General features: G+C 38.8%; 1 long non-coding RNA gene across 1 annotated transcript in view; it reads right to left on the reverse strand.

Moving 5' to 3' along the window:
- Window positions 1-9,119: 9,119 nt before the first annotated feature.
- LOC148186608 (uncharacterized) overlaps window positions 9,120-27,015 on the reverse strand; it is a 30,577-nt gene continuing 12,681 nt past the window's right edge. The window contains exons 2-3 of the long non-coding RNA XR_015779464.1: window positions 21,268-21,399; window positions 9,120-9,245 (exon numbers count right to left, since the gene is read on the reverse strand). This is a non-coding gene — a long non-coding RNA (uncharacterized LOC148186608). The remainder of the gene's footprint in view (window positions 9,246-21,267; window positions 21,400-27,015) is intronic.

The following is a 27,015-nucleotide window of genomic DNA, read 5'->3' on the forward strand; positions in this document are numbered from 1 at the left end:
TAGCCCATTTTCACAACAGTGTGATAAACTGAGATGACTGTGAGCAGGCTTTTGAAAGTTTTTGAAAATTACTTAAGTATAAGAATGCAAAAATTAACTAAAAACATAATTTATCATCAACACTATACTACAATCATTAATGCCACTTCACACTAGTTTTTCATAAAGGACCTGACATTTATTTTGGACAGCTCAAATGCATTTCCATTTGAGTTCCACAACAACACATTGTCAACTGATGAAAACATTGGATAAGGCTAACACTTGTTTATCTTTCATACACTCTTCAAGATGTGGAGATAATAAATAATTTTAAGTCTGTGTTGTGTAATGTTGGCCCTTATTCAAAATTAAATTAGAAAGATAATTAAAAACTTTTTTTTGGCCCTAGGTATGCCTATGTCGCCTATAGGAAGATCTGCCAGTGCTTCTTCCTGCCATACATTACTGATACACAAATATCTGTTTGTTTGTTTTTTATTAAACATGCAGGTGCTCTAAAAGGATTCTCTAAGTTTGACCTACAAGAGTCACTACTTCTTTACTCCAAATAGTGGCACTTATCAAATGAATGGAGGTCAAGTGAACAGATGTTAACTATCTTGCAGTGGTGAAGAAACTCGTGAGGAAAAATGGGGAACAGTGCAAATCCTTACAGTTGGGGAAAACAAACCGTCATCTTTCCAGTCAAAAGTCTGAGGCCACACCAGCTTTCCCAACAAAATCAGTAATGACTATGCAATATGCAAGAACTGTCTTGTGAAAGTATATACACAAGCAACACATTAACATGCATTGCCATCTGATTTGTCATCACCCTGGTCTCGTGATAGAGAAGGTTGCTAGCATACCATAACTGTAAGATAGCCTATAATGTCTGTGTGTTGAAGAGGCACTAGACTCCTTGCACCTTTTGTTCATTGTTTCTTCTTAGTTGTCAAATTCTGTGAAACTGATAATACAATGCAGTGAATAAATAAAATTTTATGAGTTTTTATGAGTATTTTTTCTTCTTCAGTTAAACAGACATTATGTATCATAGATGTTTTTTTCAATGTATCAAGTGTTTTCAAATCACTGCATCGTGATAGCATCAAATCATGACATGTGGGGGTTCCCACCCCTACAACTGGCTGCATGAAATTTTGATGGATGGATTTGAGCTCATTCATTTATTTATTTCAGCATTGTATATCTATCTAAATTTAGAATAAAACATAAATTCTGTCATCCTACCACATGATATGTGCAGTCTCTTCTTGGCCACATGGTTTGCCAAGTGAACAAGCTGGCCATTGAAGTTTAAGAGGTTTTCACATGTTAGTTGCTCCCACTAAAGGCTTCCCTTCACAAGCCTGCTGCCATTTCCCTGCAAAACCACATCCTAAACCCAGTCCTACACATCCACATTCTTCCTCTCATGTTTTTAAAGTACAGTACCATCTCTCTGTTCTACTACCAACCACAACTGCTCCAGGCTACAACTGACCTGTGCCACTACCCTTGTTATCACTTTGAATTTTCCCCATTTCATGCTACAGGGAGCCTTTTTGATGGACTACATTAGACCATAAAAAGCCAGCCTTTTAGAACTGACATGATTTTCCTCCCCCCTCATGTTGCCCCCCTTTAAAGGTGGTCCAGGAGCTGCCATGGTTAATGGCTCCTCCTCTAGTAAAGACTCTTTTTTGATGGGATAATATTAGATGGCAAAGTGCTGCAACCACTGGGATCATAAGTATCTACTGTACTAACATACATAGAATATACAAATTCAATCAAATCAGAGTGAGACCAGCTCAGTCTTTCAACTCAGAAATACCACTTTAACCTGGTACCAATGATCTAAGTAATGCAGGTCCCAAAACGTAATGGTATCAATAGTTTCCCCTGAATTTATTTCAAGGATACACAGAAAGTAGTTAAAAACACAACACTATAAAAGTGAGAAAATGATAATTGCTTATGTAAAATGCATGAGCTGTGTTTTATTCTTTGTCCCAACTGCTGATAAAATTTGAATAGGCTAATTAAATCAATATTACAATCCAAACAATGTTGTGTGGTACCATAAAATTTGCTCTTTAACACAGGTCCCAGGTCTCCTGAAGAAAGAAAGAGAAGAGAAAAAAGGGGATTGGTAATTACTCTCATTGCACAGCTCGCTGTGCTATGCGAAAATGTGCCCTGAAGGTCTGCTGCAAATTTTAAGGTTTCCACTGAAAACCTGAAAGTGAGGATTATCTCAGTTAATTACTCCACTTGCTCTACCTGATGCTTCTGTGATGCTTCCCAACAATATTCTGACCTCCAGCACACTCTAATAGGGAACTGACTTGCTCAATCTGTTCTTGGCTCTCTCCTTTTCCCCTATTTTGGTCTTCTGATTTGCACAGTTACTGAACATGTTTAATTAGACGTTAACGTCATCAGTGTTAGAAGACTTGTACAGGAAACCCTGAATTAATGGCACTGATTTCGTAGACAAAGTGTTGTGTTTTGTTTTTTCCCACAAGGTTCTGAAATATCCCCAAAAAACGTTTGAGATGTGATGGAATCAGAGATTAGCAGCCGTTGTCTTTGTTCATACAGTATCGTCAGGTCCTCTCAAGGTACAAACTATATGAAAACATACAGTATAACAGCAAAGTATAAAAATAAACATGTACGGACTTGAAGCCTCTTTAGGATACGGTAGATAATCCATCCCAGTGACCATCATGTCCACTCCTATTATTGTCAGAGGTTATGTAATTACTTTGCAGTAATGCAGTGCACAGCATTTAAATCAGACAACAATTCTAGCTAGCATGACCAATATCTGAAATTAACTTTGATAGAAATAAAAGCAGACAGGACTCACTATTCGCGATTAATTTTTCTTTGCAAGTAAATATGAAGTTGGTGCAAGTTGATTTTTAAACCATAAAGAAAGCTGCATGAACAGTAAACCAGACAATCAAAAACTGGTATACTTTGTAAAATATCACAAAGTCAATGCACAATTTTAATTTGATTGGCTATATATGCAAAACATTATCGGATCAATCAGCTAAAGGTAGTACCAATACCTTTTCTATGATACTTTCTGTCATAGGGTAGCCCCAACTTGTGTGAGAAAAACAAAATACTTATACACTAATAAAGAGCAGAGTACAACTTCTCAGAATTGCCCAGATGTTGTTGCTCAGGTGTTGTGAAATGGTTCCACATACTGTGATATGCATAGTATACAACCCTTTGAAACTTGGCTTGATATTTTTCAAAAACATGGGAAGAAGGCAATAAACAATGATTTGCACAAAAAGTACAAGAAAATTACCTCAAAATTAGAAAAAAAGGGAAATGACTCTAAAAAAGTGCATAAAAATTCTAATAATTCTGTAAAGATTTTAAAACATAATTTAGATAATAATAACTAGTTTTCTCAACATTTTTCCTGAGTTTTTTAAAAATAATTTTCTAAATAATTTCTAAAAGAAATTAAACCAATTTGCTCAGGGTTCAAAGGTTTAGACATTTGTGAAAAGCATCCAAATGCAGTGCAAGAAAATTATGTCAGTCCAGGTTTCTAAGGGTTTAAAAGATACTGTCTGAGGCAAATTTTGGTCTAAATTATAGCATTTCCTGCCAAAATACTATCAGTGTAGAAGGAAATGTTATATTGATTGACATGAGGATAACATATATACAGGAAATAAAGTAAATGTTATTTTAATGTAGTAGACAAATCACAAATTCTACATCAGTGCTATACTCAAATTTTTCGCAAGAACAAAAGTACTCAAAAGTAGACAATAGAGGCTATTACATTAATAAAATCTTCAAGCCACAGAATATCACTTGACAGAAGATGCCGAGCAGCAAGAGAGACAATTGTGGGAAGAGGTGGCATGAATACAAAACAGAGCCAGTGATTGGCTTTCCCTGCTGCTGTCTTGAATGCAGCATTGTCATTCAGGCAAAGTTGCCAGTGGCTCAGTCAAAAAGAGGATTAGATAATGACTGGCTTTCTGGCCTCACAGCAACTTTACTGCATCGTGGGCACACAGCTGTTCATTTTACCACTATTTTCATATTCATTCATTCTGTAGTCTGGAGAATCAATGATGGAGCATTTAAATATACAGTACACGTTCGCTCTTCCAGAAAGCATGGCTGGCACTATACTACACATATTCCCCCCCGACAATGTTATGTAACAGTGCTTTTATCTGAAATGTAGCAGTAGGTTCATTTAAAGTGGAGCAGCTATCTTATGTTTGATATTCAAATGAATTTGACAAGTCTTAAAGGAATTTGTGCGATCGGGGATTTCTGCAGAATTAGAAGTCTTGTGTGGACACCAACGCCTCATATATTCTGTAGCACTGTGGACAGATTCAGGCAGCGGGGCGTACAGCACAGGCCGGCCTACTGATGTGCAGCAGTTTGCAGGTGTGGATATAAGCATACATTAATTCCTGACCTGAAACCATATGTTTCGTTTTTCTGGATTCTGAAATGATGTAAATGTAATATGAAAACTTAACAGAATCTCATGTCACACGTATGACATTGTTTATGTACGTGACATGTGATGGTCCACTCAGTAAAGCATCAGATCTGGTGTCAATCACATGATGCTGTGTATACGCATTGCTTCCATCAAGAAGCTGCATACCTGCACCACACATTACAATTATACATCATTTCAGCTTTGTTAGACAATCCAGTTTGTGTTCTCATAAAATATAATGAGAGTCAATTTCTTTCTTTCCTGACATATCTGTGATATATCACATATCTTTAGACAGAACAATTGTTAAATCACTTGTTAAATGTAAGAAGCACTGGGGGAAACTCAAAGACTGACAGGCTAAATTCATAGTACAGAGTTTAGCATTTTGGCTGTCGCAATCTTGGTTTTCTGGGGCCAAAAATGACCGCATTTGGACAAGAGGGTGGATCTGGGGGCACCCTGTGGCTCAGTTGGTAGAGCGGGTGCCCATGAACAGAGGCTATGTCCTGGCTGCAGAAGCTGTGAGTTTAAGTCCGGCCTCGGCCCTTTGCTGCATGTCATCCCCTCTCTCTCCCCCTAAAAATAATCTACGTAATCTAAGAATTCTGGCTCAGAATCTGAGAGGACAGGGCCGTGGTAGTGACCTGTCAATCACAAGGTAGCCATACCGTAAAGCATACCCTGCTTCATAGTCTATTTTATGTTAAATAGCACCATAATGTACAAAAAAAAACCCCATTATGCTGTTCTGAAAAAGACTTGACACTAGAGTTTGAATCCATAAACTCATCTTTACTATGCTAAAAAATCAAGTCAAAAGTTGGGCCTTTCTATTTGCTGCATCTTAGTAGTAGTAGTTTCAGTTCTCTTCACTCACTTAACCATCAACCCTTGGTGTAACGCAACAGCTTACGTCTCACAGAGGCCACTTGGAGAGCAGAGGGATGAAAATTAAACACACCCGCCCTTGTTCACTTTCAGCCCTACTATCACTGATTGACCACCAGTTGTGGGATACTGCTATACTGCAAATCATAAGAAAGACCTGCAGAGTCCGTGGTGTGAGATGAAGGTGTCTCCTGCAGATAATTGCAATACACCGGCAGGCACTTCAGTAATTAGCTGCATCCATTTCTAATTTAGAAATTTCGGTTTGAGATCTGTATCGTGATAACTGTTATTTTTACGAGTTTTTGATATCTTGCAAAACAGCAACTTTTTCCCATGCATTTACAGACAATGTTGGGAATATAGAAATCAAACAACCTGAGCAGTACAATAGTATACATAAATATTGATTGCAATTAGTAATAAGACAGTATTCAATAAAATACCAGTGCCATCAATGAGAATTTCTTGACAAACTATCTGCTAAAAGACAAGTGTATTCATGCACAGCCTACATATACCAACCTATAAGGTATAGAAGAAAGAGTGAAACTAAAAGGGATGTCAGAGAGTGAATGCATTTCATTTCATTTTCATTTATGTATTAATTAAAATTGCATACATTACTTCCACATAAACATAGATTTATAATCTTGCATCAAATGCATGCCTGCAATGTACTGTGGGTGATATACACCTCTGGAGTGACCATTGTTGCTTACTTGCTCCCTCAGCTCTCCAAGGTTTGATCTCACCAAGTTCATTCCAGCTTTTCAGACAATTGAAACGGCACTCATGGGGGCAGTGGAGATTCCCCCAAGGGCAAGCACAGAGAGAAAGTCAGCGAGGGCATGTGGAACGACTACTGAAACGCAGCGACAGTCTTATACAACTGGATTTCTTTTTGCAACCAATGGAGTCGCCCCCCACTGGCCATTCAGAAGAATGCAGGTTTAATGCACTTGCACACTGGCTTCACACCTTGGTTAAATCTCACAATATTAAGTTAGTAAAATATCATATTTCATGGTTTATCTAACATGAACTAGAAATATTTCATTTTGATGGTGCTCTTAAGCAAGATACTTAACCTTTTAACTCCCTTCACAGCCAACTGGAGAAAACTTCCCTGCTCCCAATTTACAATTTGTCCAACTGTCTGAGTGTGAACAATATTGGCGAAGAACAAATGATTAAACCATGAAAAAAAGGTAATTTCCCGATCCATTTCATGAGAATAATGGATGAACAGAGATGACAAAGTCAAAATACAAGCATGCAAAGGAAACTAAGAAATGGAGAAAAAAGCAGGATGTTGGAGGAATAGAATCAGATCCACATAAATCGTGTCTTTGGCTTATTGAAGCATTATACCCAGAGGCAGCATATTCCCCAATCACTCCTCCTCCTGCTGTAGAAAGCTCATAGGAAAGTCAACTCTTCCCTATTACCATCTCCACAGACTGTATGAAGAGAGGTTGTATAAAGATCTACTCAGTCAGATGGGATAAAGTCAGTGTTCAAAGCAGGAGAGATTAGGATGAGTGTGTGTGGGTCTGTGTGTGCGTGTGCGTGCCTCTTTATCTGTGCACATGCGTGTCTGTGTATGCGCTCTCATTAGGAGAGGAGAAAATGTTGTTATTCAACAGACTCCAGCTGAGTGTGTGAGCAGTATGACGAGGCAAAAAAAGGAAAAGAAAAGTGGAGTGATTAGGAAAAATTGTCCCTCAGGCTCTCTGTGCGAGCAGACTCCATCTTTTCCTCAGCCAGAGAGGGTGTGTCACAGTGCAGTCCACTGAGACTGCCCTGCCATAGTCGGAATCAAAACTCCTGCACGTCCATTCTACCAGCGCATGCACGCACCACACACAAAAAAAAGAAGGGGGGGGGGGGTATATAAACACTTGCAGCATGATTGTTTATCTATACTGTGGTTTAAAGGTCAGGAAGAGTGAAAAAACAAGGTCACAGTGACACTTCTGGGTGTGTACAAATGTTTCTTTCATCTAATCCTGTTTGAATCTTTACATTGACCTTTTTTGCATTAGGTATACTCCCTCTGATTATTGCAAGTGGGATTTTGACACACACAATTTAAGCAGAGGAAGAGAATTTATTTAATCCACATTTGCCCTTTGCCCTTGACAGATATATTCTTTAATCTCTATAAACAGTAGTCTGCCACGGTCGTCAATGGGAGAAGATTTTGATGTCAAAAGTGTTCCGGTTTTCATTTGTAATCTGAGCAGTATTGATCATTCACGTTTGAACGACAGGTTAACAGTCCAAAGAGGAAGTCTTGGCACAGATATCCACTGGCTACAGCAGATCAGCCTGACATTTATTGTCATCAGACCAGTATTCTCATATTCTAATTTGTCTAATCATTTTGTGTCAAGCTAGATTCATGTCATCACTCACTGAAGGTCTAGTGTGTAAGATTTAGTCGCATCCGGTGGTGAATTTGCAAATTGCAACCATCTGAAACTTCTCCTGGATGCCAAGCAAGTTGGAGAACTATGGTGGCCAATGGCCAGTGTTTGTTTTTGTCCATTCAGCGTGGCAGACTACAAGAAAGATGACCAGTTCCCTATATAAACAGCTCATTCTAAGGTAACAAAAACAAAACAATTCTTATTTTCAGGTGAATATACACCAAAGAAAACATAGTATAATAACATAATGAATATTACATATAATTTCTGCCAATAGATGCCCCTAACTCCTACACACTGGACCTTTAAGATACCAGATTCCCAATCTTTCTTAAACCATGAGTAAATAATATTTAGACTGGGCTTCGTCACAGCTCTGAGGTGAAAGCTCAACTCTATGAAAGTGGAACAAATAGGTGGTACTGAGAAAGCGGATGATGTTGGATCACAGGATTTAAATAGATCAATGTCTCCATCTAGTGGTTTGATGTTGTAGTAGGAGAGAGTTTTATCAGCCTAAGGTTTCAGCAGCAAAGGTGTCACAAAATCATTGAAAACTGGATAATTATTTGTGAATGGGCTGACAGGTTATCTTGCCTACTATGAAATACTTTATGTCGTTATATAAATCTTGTCTACACTCATAGAAGTGGTGGCACTGAAACAAACAGATAAAAAGCTGTGTGTTTTTGTGTAAGTCTAATGTATTTAGCAACAGCTTGAAAACAAATAGAAAAGTTTATTTTAAGGGCTCTATCTAAATCTAAAGATGCCACAAATATCTGATCTATATTGAGCTTTAAATAAACAACATCAAGTAACTAAATTTAAAAAGAGGAAAGTGCAGAAAATGTACAGGAGACAGCAGATCCATCTACTGTAATGTATTGTATTGCCCTTTTCCCTGCAATGACTTGTTAGCGACTAGACAGAAGTCTTTATATCTAGTGGCGAATTTGGAGAAAAATCTTACCACAACTTAATTACAGGCTCATAGGATTTAGATGGATAGAAATTAACTACAAACTACAAAAAAAATTAAATACCAAGTTTATGTTTCATCCGTAAGCACAGACCAGCAGTGATGCTATGTTTTTATGAGTGCCTGTCCATTTAGTTTTGCTGCACAAGCAGACAAGGGTGACGCAATACACTGTATAGCCAATGGTTTCACACTCTTACTTCTGTGGTGGTAAAGCACAGAGGAAAGCAGCAAAGCTCCAGCAAAGACGGCTAACAAGTAAACATGAATGTAGACAATGTAAATATCAGTGAAGCCCAGTAGCTCACCTGGTAAAGCGGGTGCCCCATGTCCAGAGGCTGTGTCCTCGTCGCAGCGACTGCAGGTCTGACTCCAACTTACTGCCCTTTGCTGCATGTCATCCCTCCTCTCTCCCCCTTTTACGCTTTAGCTGTCCTGACTATGCATAATAAAGGCAAAAAGAAAAAAAACAAAAAACAATTTCAGTATCAAAGTTTTCACAAGGCAAAAAAAATCATCCCTGCAATTGTTTAATGAGGAGGGAAAAATTTATTCAACATGTTTGTTAGGCCTCATTTCTCTTTGAGGTATGAAGTGTACCAGCAGAGGGTGACTCTTTCCCTCATTTTCAAGCACATCAAGCTCAGTATCAAGCAACATGCCCACTTCATGCCACTCCCCCTAAGAAAATGCAAAGCTTCAGAGATGTTGTTGCCCTTGAACCAAGCGTTTCATACAACAGTTTGGCTGCCCAACAAGCTCTACCAATCAAACACTTTGATTATGCTCACAGTCTGTGTGATCTGCAGGCTGAAGAGCCACCTCCAAATCTGACAGAATCAGGTCTTTGCTCTGAATACCTGATGAGGGCAGTATGGCTTACTAAAAATCAGCTCAGCTCCTCTCACTTGATTCAATTCATAAAACAAGTCAAAATAATTCTGCTCCTGCCTGCATCAATTCTGACTAGTTGTCAGCTGACAGAAGTCACCGATGATAGGCTGATGGGTGCAGTGATTGGTCCTAGAAAACAAAAACAAATAATCTACATGCTTCAGATTTCTGAAATCAGTTTCTGTGTGAGCACTGCTCTGATACACGTTTACTATTTGTACAAAATGCATTTCTAAGGGTTTTTATGTGTCTTGTGTCTTAAATGCAGCATAAAAAAGCAACCTGAATCCTGAAATGTTTAAAAAGAAAATGTTAAAACGTTATAAGTGTAAAATGAAATGAAATTAACAGCTGTTTGAAGGTTAGTGACGTCTTTTATCTACAGACATACTCCTTTCTCCACAGGGAATTCACACATATGTATGTATGTACTGTATGCATGAGCTGATTCTGAATAACAGTGTTTGCTCTGTTTAACTATTTAATTCTGGCCAAAAATAGCACACATTCTTAATTCCTCATTTGTAGAATTAAACATTTACTACTGACATGTTGATTTAGTCATGAATAAGCCATGAAACAAGGACAAGCTTGGTCCAATGAGCCAACAGATAATGCAGCTGAATAAAGCATGACCCACTCTCTCTGTCTTTGAGAGATGGGTGAAATCTACAGTACATCTGAAATGTATACCACTACTACTACGACTTGTCTGTTTCACTGACCTAGAAATATCCTCCTGACTCAGTGAGCTCAGATCCAAAGTGAAGCGTACGCTACATCTGTCGGAAAGGACTCATAGTTTGTTGTTCATTCTGGGGAATGTGGGGCAGGTGGACTGACTCAAGTGCTATTACTACCATTTTAAAAAGAAAAGTTCTCCATATTCATAGTGAGGTTATCGTGGAGAAGCCCAGTGGATGTGACAGTTTTACTCTTTGGCCCACATGTGACTTCATGATGACATCAGAGCTGCTGCTGTCAGACCTCCCTACTCTGTACAAAGTGTGATGGTGAGGCCGAGGCTTTTTCCACCTTTGATCCTAATACATTCAAAAACAAACATTTATCAGATTGAAATATTCATCATGAGAATGAGTGACCCAAATTCCAGTTGTGCCTACAAATTCAGTGATGCGTTAATATTAGAAATTGCCTCGTAATGGATTTTTGGAACACTTGCTTCACCAAGTGGAATTTTAATTAACTTTTCTAGTTATACGTCACATACATGAATAAAATATCATGACTCTACAAGTCAGCCATGATAATTTCCCATGGCAGCACTGCTTTGTAAACACTTGACTCACAGCAAGAAGGACTGAGGTTTGATAGTGTTTCCGGAGATTCTAAATAATATTTCATGTAAATTTGAGGAACACCATTGTTAAATTGCCAATTTATATATACTCGTATGTAAAAGATGAGATAAGACTAGGAAGTTTCGCAAATTTGATGATTATAAAACAAGATTTTCCCCTGCCAGCTTGGCACGTTTATGATCAAATGCACACTAATATTCCACTGTAGTTTTGAATATATCAATGTTCAGAATTTAATATCGGTCATGTACAAAGCATTTACTGTTTGGATATTCCACATTAGGCCTCTTTCTGATTGTAGCATTTTCAGATTAAGACATGTGGGTTAGAAAAGAATGCCAAAAAGAAGATTCCACATTTCTAGTCAGAGGTTAAATCACATCTACTTTCAGACATTATGAGAGACTTGGATATCAACAGGTTGATTCAAAGTAGCAAAATGGCACAAGCGGCTCCAGCTGTTCCACTTTTCCATATTTTGACTTGATAAAATGTTAGGGGCCATTAACTGGAATATGCACCACTGCATGTAAACTGAAATATTAGTGTAACAATCATTTTTATGACCTTTTTTTTTTTGGAAGATCTCAGAAATCTCATCAAACAAATTAAGTTGGCAAGTGACAACTAATGGTTCTATCACAACTTTTTTTCCATCATTACCCTGCTCTATATTGTGTACAAATGTCAAACTAGGAAAACATGGACTCCTGGATACTTAGTTATTTATAGCATGAATATACAATGAGTTGTGTTTCTGTGTTAGTGCTGTGATGAACTGACCTATCAAAAGTGCTTCCTGCCTTTGTGCCCAGTGCATTTAAGGATAGACTAGAGGCTCCAGTGACTGAGATGGATTACAGGCATGCTTTCCCTGCTTTTCCATCTTATTACAGAATGTAATGAAACATTAGATGGATGCACAAACAGTTCATTATCTTAAAGACAGTGCTCAGATCATCATCTTAGCAGATTGATACAAGAAATTGCAATTTTATACTGTAGCTTTAAATCTCTTGCTGCTTAATCCACCAGTGTCTCTGTCACACAATCTTGAACTTAACTTTAATATTCCGAGGTCGATTCATCCATCAGTTTTCTATACCTGATCAGGATCATGGGGCCTATCCCAGCATACACTGGGAAATTGCAAGTACATAAGTTCAGGACACTAGTTTATTGCAGGTCATGTAAGTCAGGGTAAACATCTTCAGTTACGAAACTTTAGCAGTCTTCACTACCCATTACATTATCTTCATGTCATTCATTCTTTGTCAGTGAATTAGCAAAGCCTTTCCAATGTAATTTGTGGCTGTGATATAGCAAACAATCTTGGACCGAAGGGATGATGTACCATGGGACTTCAGCACAATGTGAAAAGACTGATATGTGGCCTTGTGCTTTGTAAACGCACATATCACATTGCCCCACGGGCAGCAGTGCTGGCAGCTGTCACAGTCACCAGAAGGTGTGCCAATTTGGACCTGAGCCACCACAACACATCAGACAGGAACAGTTTCTGTCCCTCCATCATCGCAGAAGGTGACCAAGTCATTGTGTATGTACATTTGCAATTCACCTGGTGGTTCACATAATCGTGCATTCCCATACTACTGTTCTATTTAGTATGCTCAAAAAAATATTTAGCGTGTCACAATACATATGTCAAATGCAGTATGCCAGAAATAGAAGGATGTCCCACTGCATCTGGCCACATGTTGCAGTATGCAAGCTAGCATGCTTTTCTAGCAATTCAGACCCACAATTGTCCGGCAGCGGAGGGGACATCACATTGAATGAGCCATAAGCAGAGGACAGCTCACTGACAGCTGACAGAAGCAGCAATGACTATTAGCCCTGACACACCAAGCAGACAGTCTGTCATTGTTCAATGTTGGGCCATTGGTCAGTTAGTTTTTGCAGTCTGTCCCACACCGTTGGCGCTAGACAGCCCCTGCCGGCTTGTTTTTGGCAAATTCAGGTTGCTGAATCCGCTACAGTGACAGCAGAGCCCATCAGTGAATTAAAACACTCAGACAAGCAGTTCAGCACATGAGTAGAGAAACGAAAGTGAGGAAAGCAAACAATGCGTGACCTAAAACAAACTTGTTATATAAGGTATGATTTTGTTTTTAACCATGGAAATCTTTAGCTAAAGAGGTTTGTAATGGTTTGTGTCATTGTTTCCTAGCGCACAGGAAATCTCATTTGTTCTTTCAACATCGGGCTGTGTTGTTAATGTGCTAACTGGCTAACTAGTGTCTTGATTTTATCCTGTCAGTCTTCCCCTTTCCCTTTTGTGAATGATGAATTTAAACCACCACTGTCTGCAGATATGGAAAGTTATTTCCTCTCACGCAGCCAGGGAAAGTTGATGCTAGTTTGACGCTGGCTGTGGTCTTTGCAGTGTTTTCAGGTGCAACCTTCTGACTGTGACAGAGGCAACATGAGGTGAAGCAACAGTCAGCATTCATTGCTACTGGCCCTTTCATGATGGCTTGGTGTGTCTGGGCCTTAAAACCAACAATCAAATATACTATGTATGCAGTTTTAACTTTAAATGCAACAGTCTTATCACTGGCCTTTCAAAACAAGCTGTTCCGCAACTTCAGCTTATTTAGAATGCTGCTGTTAGGGTCCTGACAAAAACTAGGAAACATGGCCACATTATTCCAGATCTCAAATCCTCACACTGACTAGTTGTCACTCAGAGCACTGATTTCAAAATCTTGCTGCTTGTCTATAATTCACTCTGTGGCTCAGCACCCAAATATATCTGACAAGGTTGTGGCATATGAAACTTCTAGAATCCTAAGAACATCAGGGGCTGGCCTACCAACCGTCCACAGAGTTAAAAAAATCATGGGGAAGCAGTGTTTTAACATTATCATGCAGAACAAACCTGGAAACAACCTCCCACATGATGTTAGGTAAACCCCCGACTGACCACTGTTAAATCAAAGCTAAAAATGTTTCTTTTTTACACTGCCTACTCCACCTGGTTATGAATACAAATTTATTCTTAAACTTGATGTTAGAGCAAGTTAAATAATCTCTGCACCTCTTGTCTGCACTTTTGCTATTTTTTAATGAAATTCTAAATCTCTTAGTTAGAATTTTACCTTTAATATCTTATCTCTTTACTCTTTTATTTTAAACCTTTATCCTGTATTATGTTTCATATTTTACTGCTCTGTAAAGCACTTTCAATTGCCCTGCTGTATGAAATGTGCTATACAAATACAGCTGCCTTACCTTTAATTACATACACTGTAAAGCTGAGCTCTCCAGGTTGACCTCCGTCTCTGGCAACTCAGCGAGTGCCGTTTTGTTGTATCTCCAAGGTAATGCTAAGTAATAATGTTAAGATCTGCTGCACTCCAAATCATAAACTTTTTCTTTGTACTTTAAATTTCACATTACAGGCTGCAAAGGGCATATGAGCAAAAGGATCAAAGTTCAAGGCGCAACAGTCATGCAACAGTCTTTGAAAGGGAAGCTGCAGTACACACTGAAAGTAAAAAAGAAGAAGTGTATGAATCTGGATGCATGGACTAACTCACCAAGCATTTGATAGTTGCTGTTTCCTGGGTAAATTATTTCTGTTTTGAGTAGTATACTGCATTTCCTTTAAGGGTAAAATCAGGATTATCAAGGTTTTTCCCTCCTTTTAGGGAGCCAGTAATACTGCAAATGACCTGGACTTTACGAGTCTTAATTGTTCAAATCACTCTCCAGGAGGAAGCAAGAGACAGTGGAGCTAATTCTTTGGGCACACGTTGTATTAATTAGAACTGCTGTCAACTTGTGCTTCATGAAGACTGGCAGCAGTGAATAAAAGTAAACTTTGAGTGCCTATGCTGTATTATTAGTTAATTATTCTAAATGTAAACACTTCAACATACAACATAGTGTTAGGTTTAACAAATGTAACACTGTGAAGCCATCATGTTTCTTAACCATTTTCATTTACATTCTAAAAACAACCTGAAACACACTGCTTAAGATGCAGAGTGAATCCTGTTTCCTGTCAGTTTTAATGTATTGTATTACAACAGTGCTCTCACTGCTAATTTATTAAATAAAACCTTGTGTGTACCTGCTCTATGCACTTTATTCTTACAGATTCCTCAGGAAACAAAGACAGAGACAAAACTGGGAACAAGCAGAGCCTTAGTGTTTCTGTGCACCATTAATGCCAAAGACGACAAGAACGTTGTAACAAAATATAAGGTTAAAGGTTGCTGAAGCAAAACTGCATATTTACAGTGAAAGCCAGAGACAATACCCTATTATTATAAGAAATTACCATTAAGAGCTTGAGTCATATTAGAGTTTATAACAGTCAGATTTGGAAAAGGATGAATTAATGTCAATGGATTTGCTTTCTGAGCCAGGTAAATTTTCATAAAGATTTGCATAGTTAAACTTTTGTGACTTTTGACACACAAATTTGCATCATTGACCAATATGACCCAATTTTGACAGTGCTGACCTTTACGACAGGGGAAAAAATAGGGTCCAAATGAAGGAAGCAATGGTTTTAAAGGGATACTTTGCAAATTTTCAACCAGATTTGTTTTAAAATAATGTGGGTAGTATGTGTGGTACACTTCCCTTCATCTAACCAGTGCCTTGAGGTAACAGTAATAGTCCTGTAAAAGTCTCTGGACTGTTGCTTGAACTACAGGCTGTAGGCTGTTATGCATTTTCGTACTTTCCACCAACCAATGCTGCCGCCACCACAGACTCAAAACAGTATGCAGCTGAAGAGACACCCCTGCCACTCTCTCTGTCTCTCAAACTCAGACTGAAATCCTATCAAACGGTAAAAATAGGCACTGCTGATTGAATACAAATGAAGATTATGTTACTGTGCTGCCTATTTTGTGCCTAAAATGTTTTCAGAGGTGTATTTTATTGCCTCATTTTCCTGTAATGACGAGAGTTTATGAACAGCAAGTGGGTGCCATACTGCTTTGAGCACAGTGAAAATGTAGGTCGAAAAAAACGGAATTAAAAACAGCAAAAGTAAGCAGCGCTGACTCTATGAAAACCAATACTGTGTTACTGCACTTCATATTTCTTGCCTCAGTTTTCGCTGTAACACGAGATCCAAAGGGACTAATTCGCCTTACTTCGTCCATTCAATGCATTTTGGTAGTTGTAGGTTTTCTACTTTTTGAGCAAAAGACAATGCCACAGTTTTTTCTCTGTTTTCTCTGGTCACGTAGCACCAGTTTTAAAAGTATTTGCATCTTTTTGCTGCATAGACGGCCTAGTTTCATATTGGGACTCTTTTCATATCCTTGAAATCATTTTAAGCTGTGTTGTACAGTCCAATTTCAGTCAGTAAAAGGAGTGTGGATACAGTATGTTCCCTTGAATTAATTTTGTTTAGCAGTTGACTGGGAAGCAATCAAGAACACAAGTACTGCGACACAAAGCTCCCTGCACCAAACACGTAAATAAATTTTGCTGTGCCACATTTTAGTGTTGCAATGACAATATAACAACTTCATCGAGTGCTTTCAAGCAAAATATTATGATTGCCAACAGCAAAGGTATGATAAGAACTGATATGGTTTCCTGGTTTCAAATCATTAAAATCAATGTATATAAGGGTAACAAAATTACATTAATGCTTATTTGTCATATATAAAAACACACTCACATGAGTGTGGAGGCATGTATACTGCCTCTATCATCCATTTCTAATTTTTGCTCCATTTCTCCCTGATGCTTATCCAGTCATGAATATTTCCCCCTCACTCTCTGTGTGTGTCCTGAGGTGAAATGACGTAGAAAGCACTGAATACACTTAAAAATGTATCCAGACGCAGCTTTTAAGCTCTGAACTATACATCTCTGACCATCTTTTCGATGCCCATCAGCCACCGTTACAGAACTCTTATCCTAAATTGATTCTGCACACCAAAGATCTTCGAGGAAGGGTGTAGGCAACAAAGCAAGGTCTGACAGCGGAGTTGAGAAGCACTTAGGCTGTGTGAAAAGAGGCAGGAGAGGGGTGATAGATAAAATGGGTGAGATATGACAGTGATGTCTTGTTTAGCTGCAGGGCAGAGATTTTCCCATGTGTCTTTGCCCAGTGTCGAGGCAGCGCTCATGCAGATGTGTGCCCGTCTCCTGATCCCGCTGCTGGAAGAGCAAGTGACGCTTCTGCTTTGCTTTAAGAGCTGTGACTCAAAGGACTCAGACTAAATCCTGACATCAGCTAATGTGATATGACAGGGTCCTTGGGCAATACACTGACCTGTTACCTGCTCACACCCCGAACTAACGGTGTCAGCTAAATCACTAAAACATAAATGTGAAATTTCAACGTGTCCTGACTAAAAAAAAAAAAACGAGAGTACTTTTAGCAGCAGATTCACATCACGTTTAGGAACAAACACTTTTGATTTTTACTCTTACATGGAAGAATTTCTGAACTGTCAAGGCCCATGTTCATCTTATTTTATAGTCCCAGTATTTGTCTGCATAGAGACACATATGCTGTCTGTCTTTCAAATACTAGTGTTGAAGGGATCGTCTAAAACAGACACAAAGCAGAAAATTTGGCCTCTTCAAAACTGCTGTCCTTAGATTTTAGAGATGAGCTATTTTGGCAGTGTTAAGTTAGTTCCGCAATTCAAACTCTCATAATAATCTACACCATATTTTTTAATGCTATCCCAGCTTTAGCTAATGTGCTTCTATGGATTTCTGTTTATCAATAAACCTCTTTTGAAAATCTGTTTAAAAGGGATTTCTGTCTGGAGATGGATGGAGATAATTCTGGTGCAAAACACCCACCAACACAGAACGACACATCATCTAAACTATCTTAAGGAAATTATGTTTCACTTCCAAAAATGATATACTGTTAGCTGGTTAGTCACGTGCATTATAGGCAGGCATTAGAAAACATCATTATTATTTATTGTCTGCAAGATAAAGGATGCTCTATTGCTTAAGCGATGTGTTTAGGTATATAGGTCACATGCATAATCAGGATATAGACAAGCGTATGAATGTCATTAACATACTCTGTTTAGCTGGATTTAACAAACATCAGAGACTACGGCTGGATCCCAGATTCTGTTACATAATACAGTTACGACATGCAGGTCAATGTGTCACTGATTACCACTTTATCTATCCAGGGTAACTGCACGTGGCCTATACACACTTGAGAGTGAGTGACATAACAGATCGATTACTCTGCTGGTGACCAAAATTTTTTTTCTAAGTGCCTTGTTAAAAACTTTAAACATTTTTTTCATGCCAAGGATCCTGCCAAAATATGAGCCAGTGTTCTAGATCAGTTACTCTTAAGAGACCAGTGTGTAGGATTTTGTGGTGTCTAGCAGTGGGGATTGCAATCAGCTAGAACTTCTCCCATGTGCCAAGCATCAACCTCGGTTAGGATTCCCTCAGTTAAGGAGGTTTTAACAGGAGCCAAATTATCCACAGAGGTCTCTTCCTCTCCAAAACAAACGGAGCAGATGTTGGTAAAAGCGCTGAATGAAACTGTTTAACATGACAAATCAGTGTTATGCTATTTGGCTTATTGCAGTCGGGCCTCTACCCCCACACTTGCGAATGTGTCCTCACCTTTTTTCTCTGATAACTTAAGACCCAGACGTTCGGGTGGTTTTCAAAACGAGCCAAATTATCCCCAGATGTATCCTCTTCTCTTAAACCAAATGACCCTGTGATTTAAACTGCTAAAAAAAAACCAAGTAAAGCAGCATTTAAAATCTGAGATTTTTTTATGATTTTTGGCTCGTTGCGGAGGGGCTGCTAACTACAGTGGCCAACACAGAAACATACATGACCCTATCTACAGCCTGTTTTTGGTCTGTTCAGTCTGGGCTACTGTAGAAAAACGCAGACCCCATGGACTAGGACCCGCTCCCTATAAACAGTTCATGAAGGTAACAAAAAAAACAATTCTTATTTTCAGGTGACTATACACTCAAGAAAACATGCTTATAACATCATATTACATTTCTGACAATATATCCCTCTCAATCCTACACACTGGACCTTTAAATGTAAACAACACATCAGGATACACAGTGGTATATTGGAGCAGGTGTAGCAGAGACACAGATCTTAAAACTCACTATTCTCCTCACAGCGTCTGAGACATGACAGCTCTGCTGGGTAAAGAGGCAATTAACAAGGAAAATGATTAGTCTGATTGAAGCAAGAGAGAGGCTGAGAGGAAGAGCACGTCAGAGTGTGAGAGATAGTGCAAGAAAAACTTCTGACAATGACTTAGTGACACAGTCTTGCACACACACGCGCATGCACACGCAAACGCACGCAAACACACACACACACACACACACACACACACACACACACACACACACACACACACACACACACAAATTACTGATTTCCCCCAGAGCCTCTGGGCCTGGACCATGGCTGCCTTTAGAGATAAAACGGCCTGCTATCTCTTGGAGATTTCACTTTCTTATAAGTTCCATGAAAGCTGTCACACCCGTTTTTTGAAGTCAGCATAAAGTGTGCCTTACTTTTGCTTGGATGTTTAAATCTATCTTTGTAGCTCACAGAGTTCATTTTTACCTTCCCTAACAACCACACTGCTGCTTTTCTAAAAGTTTTATCAAAGCTTTCCAATTACCGTACGTGTGTAGGTTTTAAATGTGTTGCATGTGGACAAAAATACAAAGGGAATAACACAAAATAGGGATTGATTTGCCCACCTCCTGCATTTCTCAGCCTTGCACATAATGCTGCTAAGCTGACAGTATCCAGCCTGGTGTGGTGACAGCCCATTTATTCTGATGGCACACAGGTATTTTTCAGATAGTGAACGTATACTACACATTTTCAGCTGCACACCTGGGTGAGGGAACACATCTCCTAACAGACTGCATCAGCAAGAAAGTGTTTGTGCTGATTGTGTAATTGTGTGTGTAGTTGTGGCTGGAATATCATTTGCACACACATTTATCACTCACACACACTGATACTGCTAAGCCATATGCTGAAACTGCTGATACCAAAAATTTAAGGGGTAAAACTTAATTAGTGTGCCTTCATAGATGACATGTGGCAACAGCGCTGAGCTAAACAAAATTATGAAATATGACATCTTTAGTATTTGTCAAAGGTTCTGTATACAATATTCAGTGCATTAATATAGCAGCAAGCAACTATTTGCCATGTAAAGATATAGTTAAGTTATGGCCTCCTGAGCAGAGAATGCAGTCACGCTTCCCCTGTGTGTGTTGTAATCCCAGCTTCTCTGTTTTTTGTTGTGGTAGACAGTCCAGCGGTGCATGCATGTAAGTGCATGTGAGTCTCTTGTGCATGCATTCCATTAGTGCTGCTCTGCACTGCGTTCAAACTGCAGTTGCTACGGTTAGTAGCACCATCCTGACCCACGGTGTCATCGAGAAGTTTAACGACTACCCTGTGGTCCCCCCCGCTGGCTCAGCCACCTCCATGTTGAGAATTGTGTGCAGACAACCTGAATCACACTCTTAGATGTACTCTTAATGTTGAATAGAGCTTCCTTTAGTTTTATGTCTCATAAAGTAATTATATTTTGGGCAAAATTCTCTGTATCAAACCAAGTTCATGCGTGTAAGTGTTGTAATCATATCGTATACTTTTTGTCGCCTTGTCAATCACAGCAAGCAGTTAACAAAGCAATCATGTTGTCCATGAATAAATATTTTCATTAATTATAACAGGTCTCGCTGCTAAAAGCTGACCAAAAAATGCAACATACGCATAATAAAACACAATCACTCTCACAAAAAAAAACACAAAAAAAAAAACAAGACGCACTGGATCTCCCTGCTTTCCTGACACTTACAGGAAAATTTCAGGATACACAGCATGTAGCTGTGACATTCATTGCAGGGTGACTTTGCAAAGAACAGATAGGGAATATCTGAATATAAGAAATGAAATAAAAAGAGCTAGCAAATGAATGTTGCAAAGTGAAATAAAAGTCCAATGAAATAAATAAAGTAGTCTTAAAATATTTGAAATAAAAAAACTATTTATGTATTTATATTCACATTTATTGATATTTTTATCACATCATGTATTTCAGGGTTTGTTTCCAAGGCATCTTTATTCAAGTTTTTATTTCATAGGCGTGCTTTATTTATGTGCATATTTATTTACTTTATACTAATATGGTTGCCACAAAACCACTTGTCTAGTTATGACTGGATGTCTGAAACTTACCCCTCTGTTGACCATGTCCTGATTGTGTCTGCCAGGCCATTTGGCCCCATCTGGTCTTTCTCCTCTCTTCACTTGAGGACATCCACATGTTTCATCAGTCCAGCCCTCCTCTGCCACTTGATCCTTGGTGTCCTAATGACAAAGACAAGGCATTACACAACCCTGCCTAAAAATAATATCCACCCCCTCAGTCATGTTTCTCCTTAATCAGACGAAACTTATGTTTAAAATGTTTGTCAACAGTATGATTATTATTACATTAAGATGGATTGTGTGAACTGGCACATAACATTATTTCATGAGTCTCACTGCTCACTGAAAGAATGCATCTCATTGTTTGTTGTATTTATGGCTGCTATTGAGAGCATTCAGCTTGGATGTCAGAATCTCCCTAGGGCAGTGCATGTAACATACTTTGAACTATGCACTGTTCACTGAGGCGTACGGTACAGTGGGGCAGATGTGAATGTGTTTAAACAAGCCCCAGATGAATTCAATAGGGATGGAGATGCACGGGCGCGAGCATTAGCACGAGGAGCCAAGTAAAAGCATAGGCACGCAAATGTGATGGGATTGCTCGAGACCCTTCAGACTTATAAGAGCATCTTGTTGGGAACAGGCAGGGTTAAACTGAACTATGTCTGCAGCTCAGAATTATATTGACCCTGTGATTCTCTTACACATAAAGTACTCAAGCCTCCTGTATGACCAGTTAGCCCTGAAGCAGTAAAAGCATCATGAGAACTCTTAAAACTCAATACAATCAGACAATCAGACTCTTCACAGGCATTTCATAAGATACATTGTGCCCCATTTTTCATATCTGTCATGGCTGCATTCTGTACTGCTACGACGCATTCATTAGAGTGAGCCTGTCTAATTTTGATTTAAGAAACAACATTAGCACTGTTTCTCATACTAATGAGGAGTTGAACTGAGGATGGGGACATTTACTGCTTATATGTTCAACACACTCGGGTGTTTTGCTGCTGTAGTCTCTCATTGTTAAGTTCTGTATGTCCAGTGGCTAATGTAGGCTAATGGAAATTTTGATATATTCAATGTGCTGTTATCCTACACCACTGGCTGCCACACTGGTACATAGTTGCGCTTTAGAGCATAGACACTTGAACACACTTGAAACAAAGAATAAATAATTGAATATCCTAAGGGCTGTAGAGGTTTATAAACAAATATTTGCTTTCTGTTAATCAGCTTTCTTTTCTCTGCCTTCGCAGGACAGCTTTCTAATTGTGCACTATAAAGCCTTTCTACATATTGCATGTTTAATATAGACAGTGCCTTGTAGGTGACATCATCTTAGTTATTTATTGTGTCATATAGTCAGTCAGTCAGTTAGTCAGTTAGTTAGTCAGTTAGTTGGTTAAGTTAAAGTTTAGTTTAGTTCATAGGCTTAGGCGGTATCTATTTTTTATACCTTCCTGACATTTTAGAGTATACAGTATATGATGGTATTTGCAGAATTTAACAAAAAATTAAAAACAATGTAAAAGTGCTGAGTTGAAATATTAATGTCCAATAGAATAATAAATAGAGAGGAGAAAAACAGCCCTTCATTCATAGATTCTTTCTTCAGGACCCAATAAGACTTGCTGAGTTGGATACTGACATGAGTGGGCTGAGCGGATGATATGCGGGTGGTGGCGACAGAGTGAATAGAGGTTTAAAGTGTTACTCTCTTTAGCTACAACTTTCTTGAGGTAAGTAGTGCACATAGCTTTGTCATTGTTTCCTTTATTTATTTACTTATTTACTTTTTTAAAATTTTATTTAAAAGGAACCATGTACAGTTCAAAACATAAATGTTAACATTTGCACTGTACAAGATTATAGCTCAGGGCTAATTCATATCTACAGTCCCTTGGCAGGTCAGCAAATACACAAGACAACATCAACAAATACACAGCACAATGACATGACAATACAAAGTTGTACAAGAAGAAGAGAAAAAAAGACCCACACAAGACAAATAACACACACAATAGCACAGCACATCAGGGCTAAACACAAAATACTCCTAAATGGGGGATGTTGCCATCTTACTCAGCTCAGCTGTCTGTTCCACCAGTAAGACTGACCTCTGGTGGTGCATGCTGTGCACTACCACAGATTGCTTAATACAGCTTCTCTGTGTCAGTTTAATAAAAAGAGCAGGGGGGTATTTTTGATGGTATTAAAAATCAAACCTTTGGGATTTCTTATAACCCTTGTTTACCGTAATACCATGATACCACCAAAGCCTATTAGTTGTTTAGATATTTATAGTATACTGTATAGTCATAATGTCTAGTCTTGTATTTGGTGAATGTCTTGTGTCAAACATTTTACATTCCATAGCATTCATGCTTTTGCTACTTTATAATTATTGCTACAGCTACTTATACGGCTGTAGCATGCAAATGTTCAAATGTTTGTTTTTTTTTTACGGGAGTAAATGTTTATTAGTGAAATGATGACTGCTGCAGTACTAATAATAAATGTTTGAAATGATGCATGCTGCGACACTAAATAGCCTAAATAGTCTCTCCTTGGGAGTTCAAAATGATCCACTGGCCTACAAAAAGCTTTCTAGATTCTATAATATACATTTAGCCCAGAACACTGATCATGGAGCAAACTGATATTCTCAAAACTTTCGATGAACATCAACAAAAAGTACACAACACTGACTCAAGATCGAATAATAAAAAATAAATAATACATTTTAAAAGGTAATTTTTTTAAAAAAAGGTATTATTGAGTGTGATTTATGTGAGGAAAACGGAGAGAAACATTTAGACACATGCTAAAGGAGAGCCTGTCACATTTTCCCAAAGGCTAAGTAATGTCTAGCAATGCATTTCCCTTCCTGTAACATGTCTGACATCACAGTGTAACACGACAGATTTTTCACGCGCACTACTTGTGAAACTAGAAGCCCCCGTGAGGCATTTCTAAGAAAAATGAGGCTACTCCTTGATATCAGCCTCTGTAAATGATCACCCAAGCATATCAATGTATATGGTACTCAGTGTCTTGCAAAAAGGCTTTCTTTGAGCAACTGACCAGAATCGATTGTCTTGGCTTGACTCATGTCACACTGAACCATAAAATAAGATTTCTGCAGGGACTTTTTGGATCCTTAAATTATGAGTAACTGTGTTGACTGTTTCCAAGGTACCAGTTTTTTTCTCTTAGAAGAGTGCAGATAACTATTTCTCATCTTCTTGGAATTCTGAATGTAGAACATCATGAAAAGCCATACTGTAAATTAAAAGTGTGCATGATCTCTTCAAAATCAATTAAAAAACAAAACCATATCCATGCTGCTCAGCCACATGGTACCAATTCAATCAAGGTGGTGTTTTATGCACTCAAAAGTTTCCCTCTTACAATCTGCGGGACCTATAGTCTACTTACTGTTATGACACACTCAGAACAATAAGCTGGTATATAAATCTGACATCAAAACAGCCGCAGCTTCCAGCCATTTATGGAAATATTATGAATTGAACATTACTAAAATTACTGAGGTATGAATTTCAATGAGATTTCACACCACTGAACTGGGGACAATCACCTACAGGAGTTTCACAGCTTTAGTTTATGCAGTGAATACTGGAGACTATGAGACGTGGAATCAGAAAGATGGATTAGACACACAGTTCACGTACTGTAGTTCCAAGAAACATCATGGACCAATTCCATACTAATTGCAATAATATAGTGTTCCCATGCGCTCATGTGTTAAGTGGAGTATAAAAGTGGACTATTTCTCTGCTATTAAGAAATATTGAGCAGGTTGTTAGGTTACTCGTGTTCTGCCTAAAAAAGCCAATTGTTTTTTTGCCATTTAGGGGTTGCAGAAACAAGCTGTAAACAAGATTGTCAGATTACCCCATTTTAAGGTGAAATAACAAACTTATTAGGAGTCCTGTTTCCTGACAAATGCAAGTCCAATATTCAATCTCCTTTATGTTCTGTTTTGGTCTCAAACATCACCAGAGGGGTCAATATCACGCGGTGCTAAATGCTTCACTATGTTCGCCAGCTAGTTGCTGGCTTTGTCTGTCTGTTTTTGGTGCTGAGCATGTAGTATACAGTGAGTTTCTCTCCTGAACCAGCTGACTGTTTCACTCTGCTAGATACAGGAACTGAATACCTTATCAAGGAATCATGACCCAGTCACTCAAGATAATCCATAGACCTTATCTATAGCAGTTTCATTTAAGAACTATTTTCTCTCTACTGCAGTACACACGCCTGCCAAATCACTTTGCAGAAGGAAGTGTGCATCTACTGCTAGCTCACCTCGCACCACTGAGCTAGCTAACGTTACAGCTCAGCTTAGGAGGACACTAGCAGTGTTTACATCTCGTGTGGTAACAAGCTTCTCGTCCATGAGTAGATGCACGCTTCTGTCTATGTGGTGTTAGAGCTGGTGGATGTAGCTCAGTAGAAAGAAAATAGTCCCAACATGAAACTGCAAATAACAAGGTCTATGGATTATCTTGATCTTATCTTAGCGTCATGATTCCTGTAGAGAGACATTGCTGGTAACGTTCTCTAATTCATTTTTTAGCACTTTTATCACCTCAAGCCGAGTTCCATTAAGTTCCATTATATTTGACAGAAGGCAGACATTCCTACAGCTGAAATTTTAAAACACTCAACAACTCACACTAAATAACTGATAAACAGCACTAGAGGTAAGAGATAAAAATATGTAGCTTTAATTTGGGGGTGAACTGTCCCTAAGCAAGTTTCATTCAACCCTAATGAAAATTAAGAGGGTCTTTGTCATCTAGGTCATGGGAGATATCACCACTCACTCATCTTAAAAGGCTGCATGAGGGAAAATAATATGATTAAGCTTCACAGTTGAGGAGAAATTACATTTGTTACTACACAGCAAATCCAGTTGCTTCAGGCTTACTGGATTTCACGGGAAAGGATGAAGGAATGGCATTATTAATGAGAATTATTAGAGAAAATCGGCCATGCCCATCCCTCTCTGCAGCACTGTCCAGTGTGGCTTTGAGGCACAAAATCGCTATCTGAAGCTTTCTCAGACAAAGTTCAGGTGATTACTGCAGCTCCATAATAATAACCAACCAATACTAAATCCTCCAAGTAGGGGGAGAAAAAATGCCCACTACACCACTGTGTGCTGTCTACACTGCTAACATAGTGTTGCAGGAAAGTTTATGTGTGTGCGTGCAGGTGGCACCGAGCAGGAACACTGAGGAGTCTCATGATGGTAATCTATCATTCAGTCAACAAGCAGAATGCTGTAAGCATAACTCCAGTCCACCTTGGTATGCCATGCACATGGTTGCAGCACACTATGAACCAACAAGGACGAACACATTTCATAAGAATCCCACACAGCCAGTGATGTCAGTAGAGTACTTTTAGCCCTCTGTAAAGCTTGCTGATGAGTGTGCATGTGTGTGTCCAAGGCTGACTAATCTTGGCCATCATCACAAATGCCCTGCTGGAATCATCAATCACATTGTCCTTTGTCCTCCACAGCACACACGTGAACACACACACGCACGCACGCACGCACCCACACGCGCGCGCACACACACACACACACACACACACACACACACACACACACACACACACACACACACACACACACACACACACACACACACACACACACACACACACAATTGACTCCCAACTCCAATTTATCATCCTGAGTCAAGTGTTCAACTTGCAAAGTGTCCCCTTTGC

The sequence above is a fragment of the Plectropomus leopardus genome, chromosome 17, assembly GCF_026936395.1.
Source record: "Plectropomus leopardus strain MGB_pleo_1.0 chromosome 17, ASM2693639v1, whole genome shotgun sequence".
In the NCBI taxonomy this organism is placed as follows: domain Eukaryota; kingdom Metazoa; phylum Chordata; class Actinopteri; order Perciformes; family Serranidae; genus Plectropomus; species Plectropomus leopardus.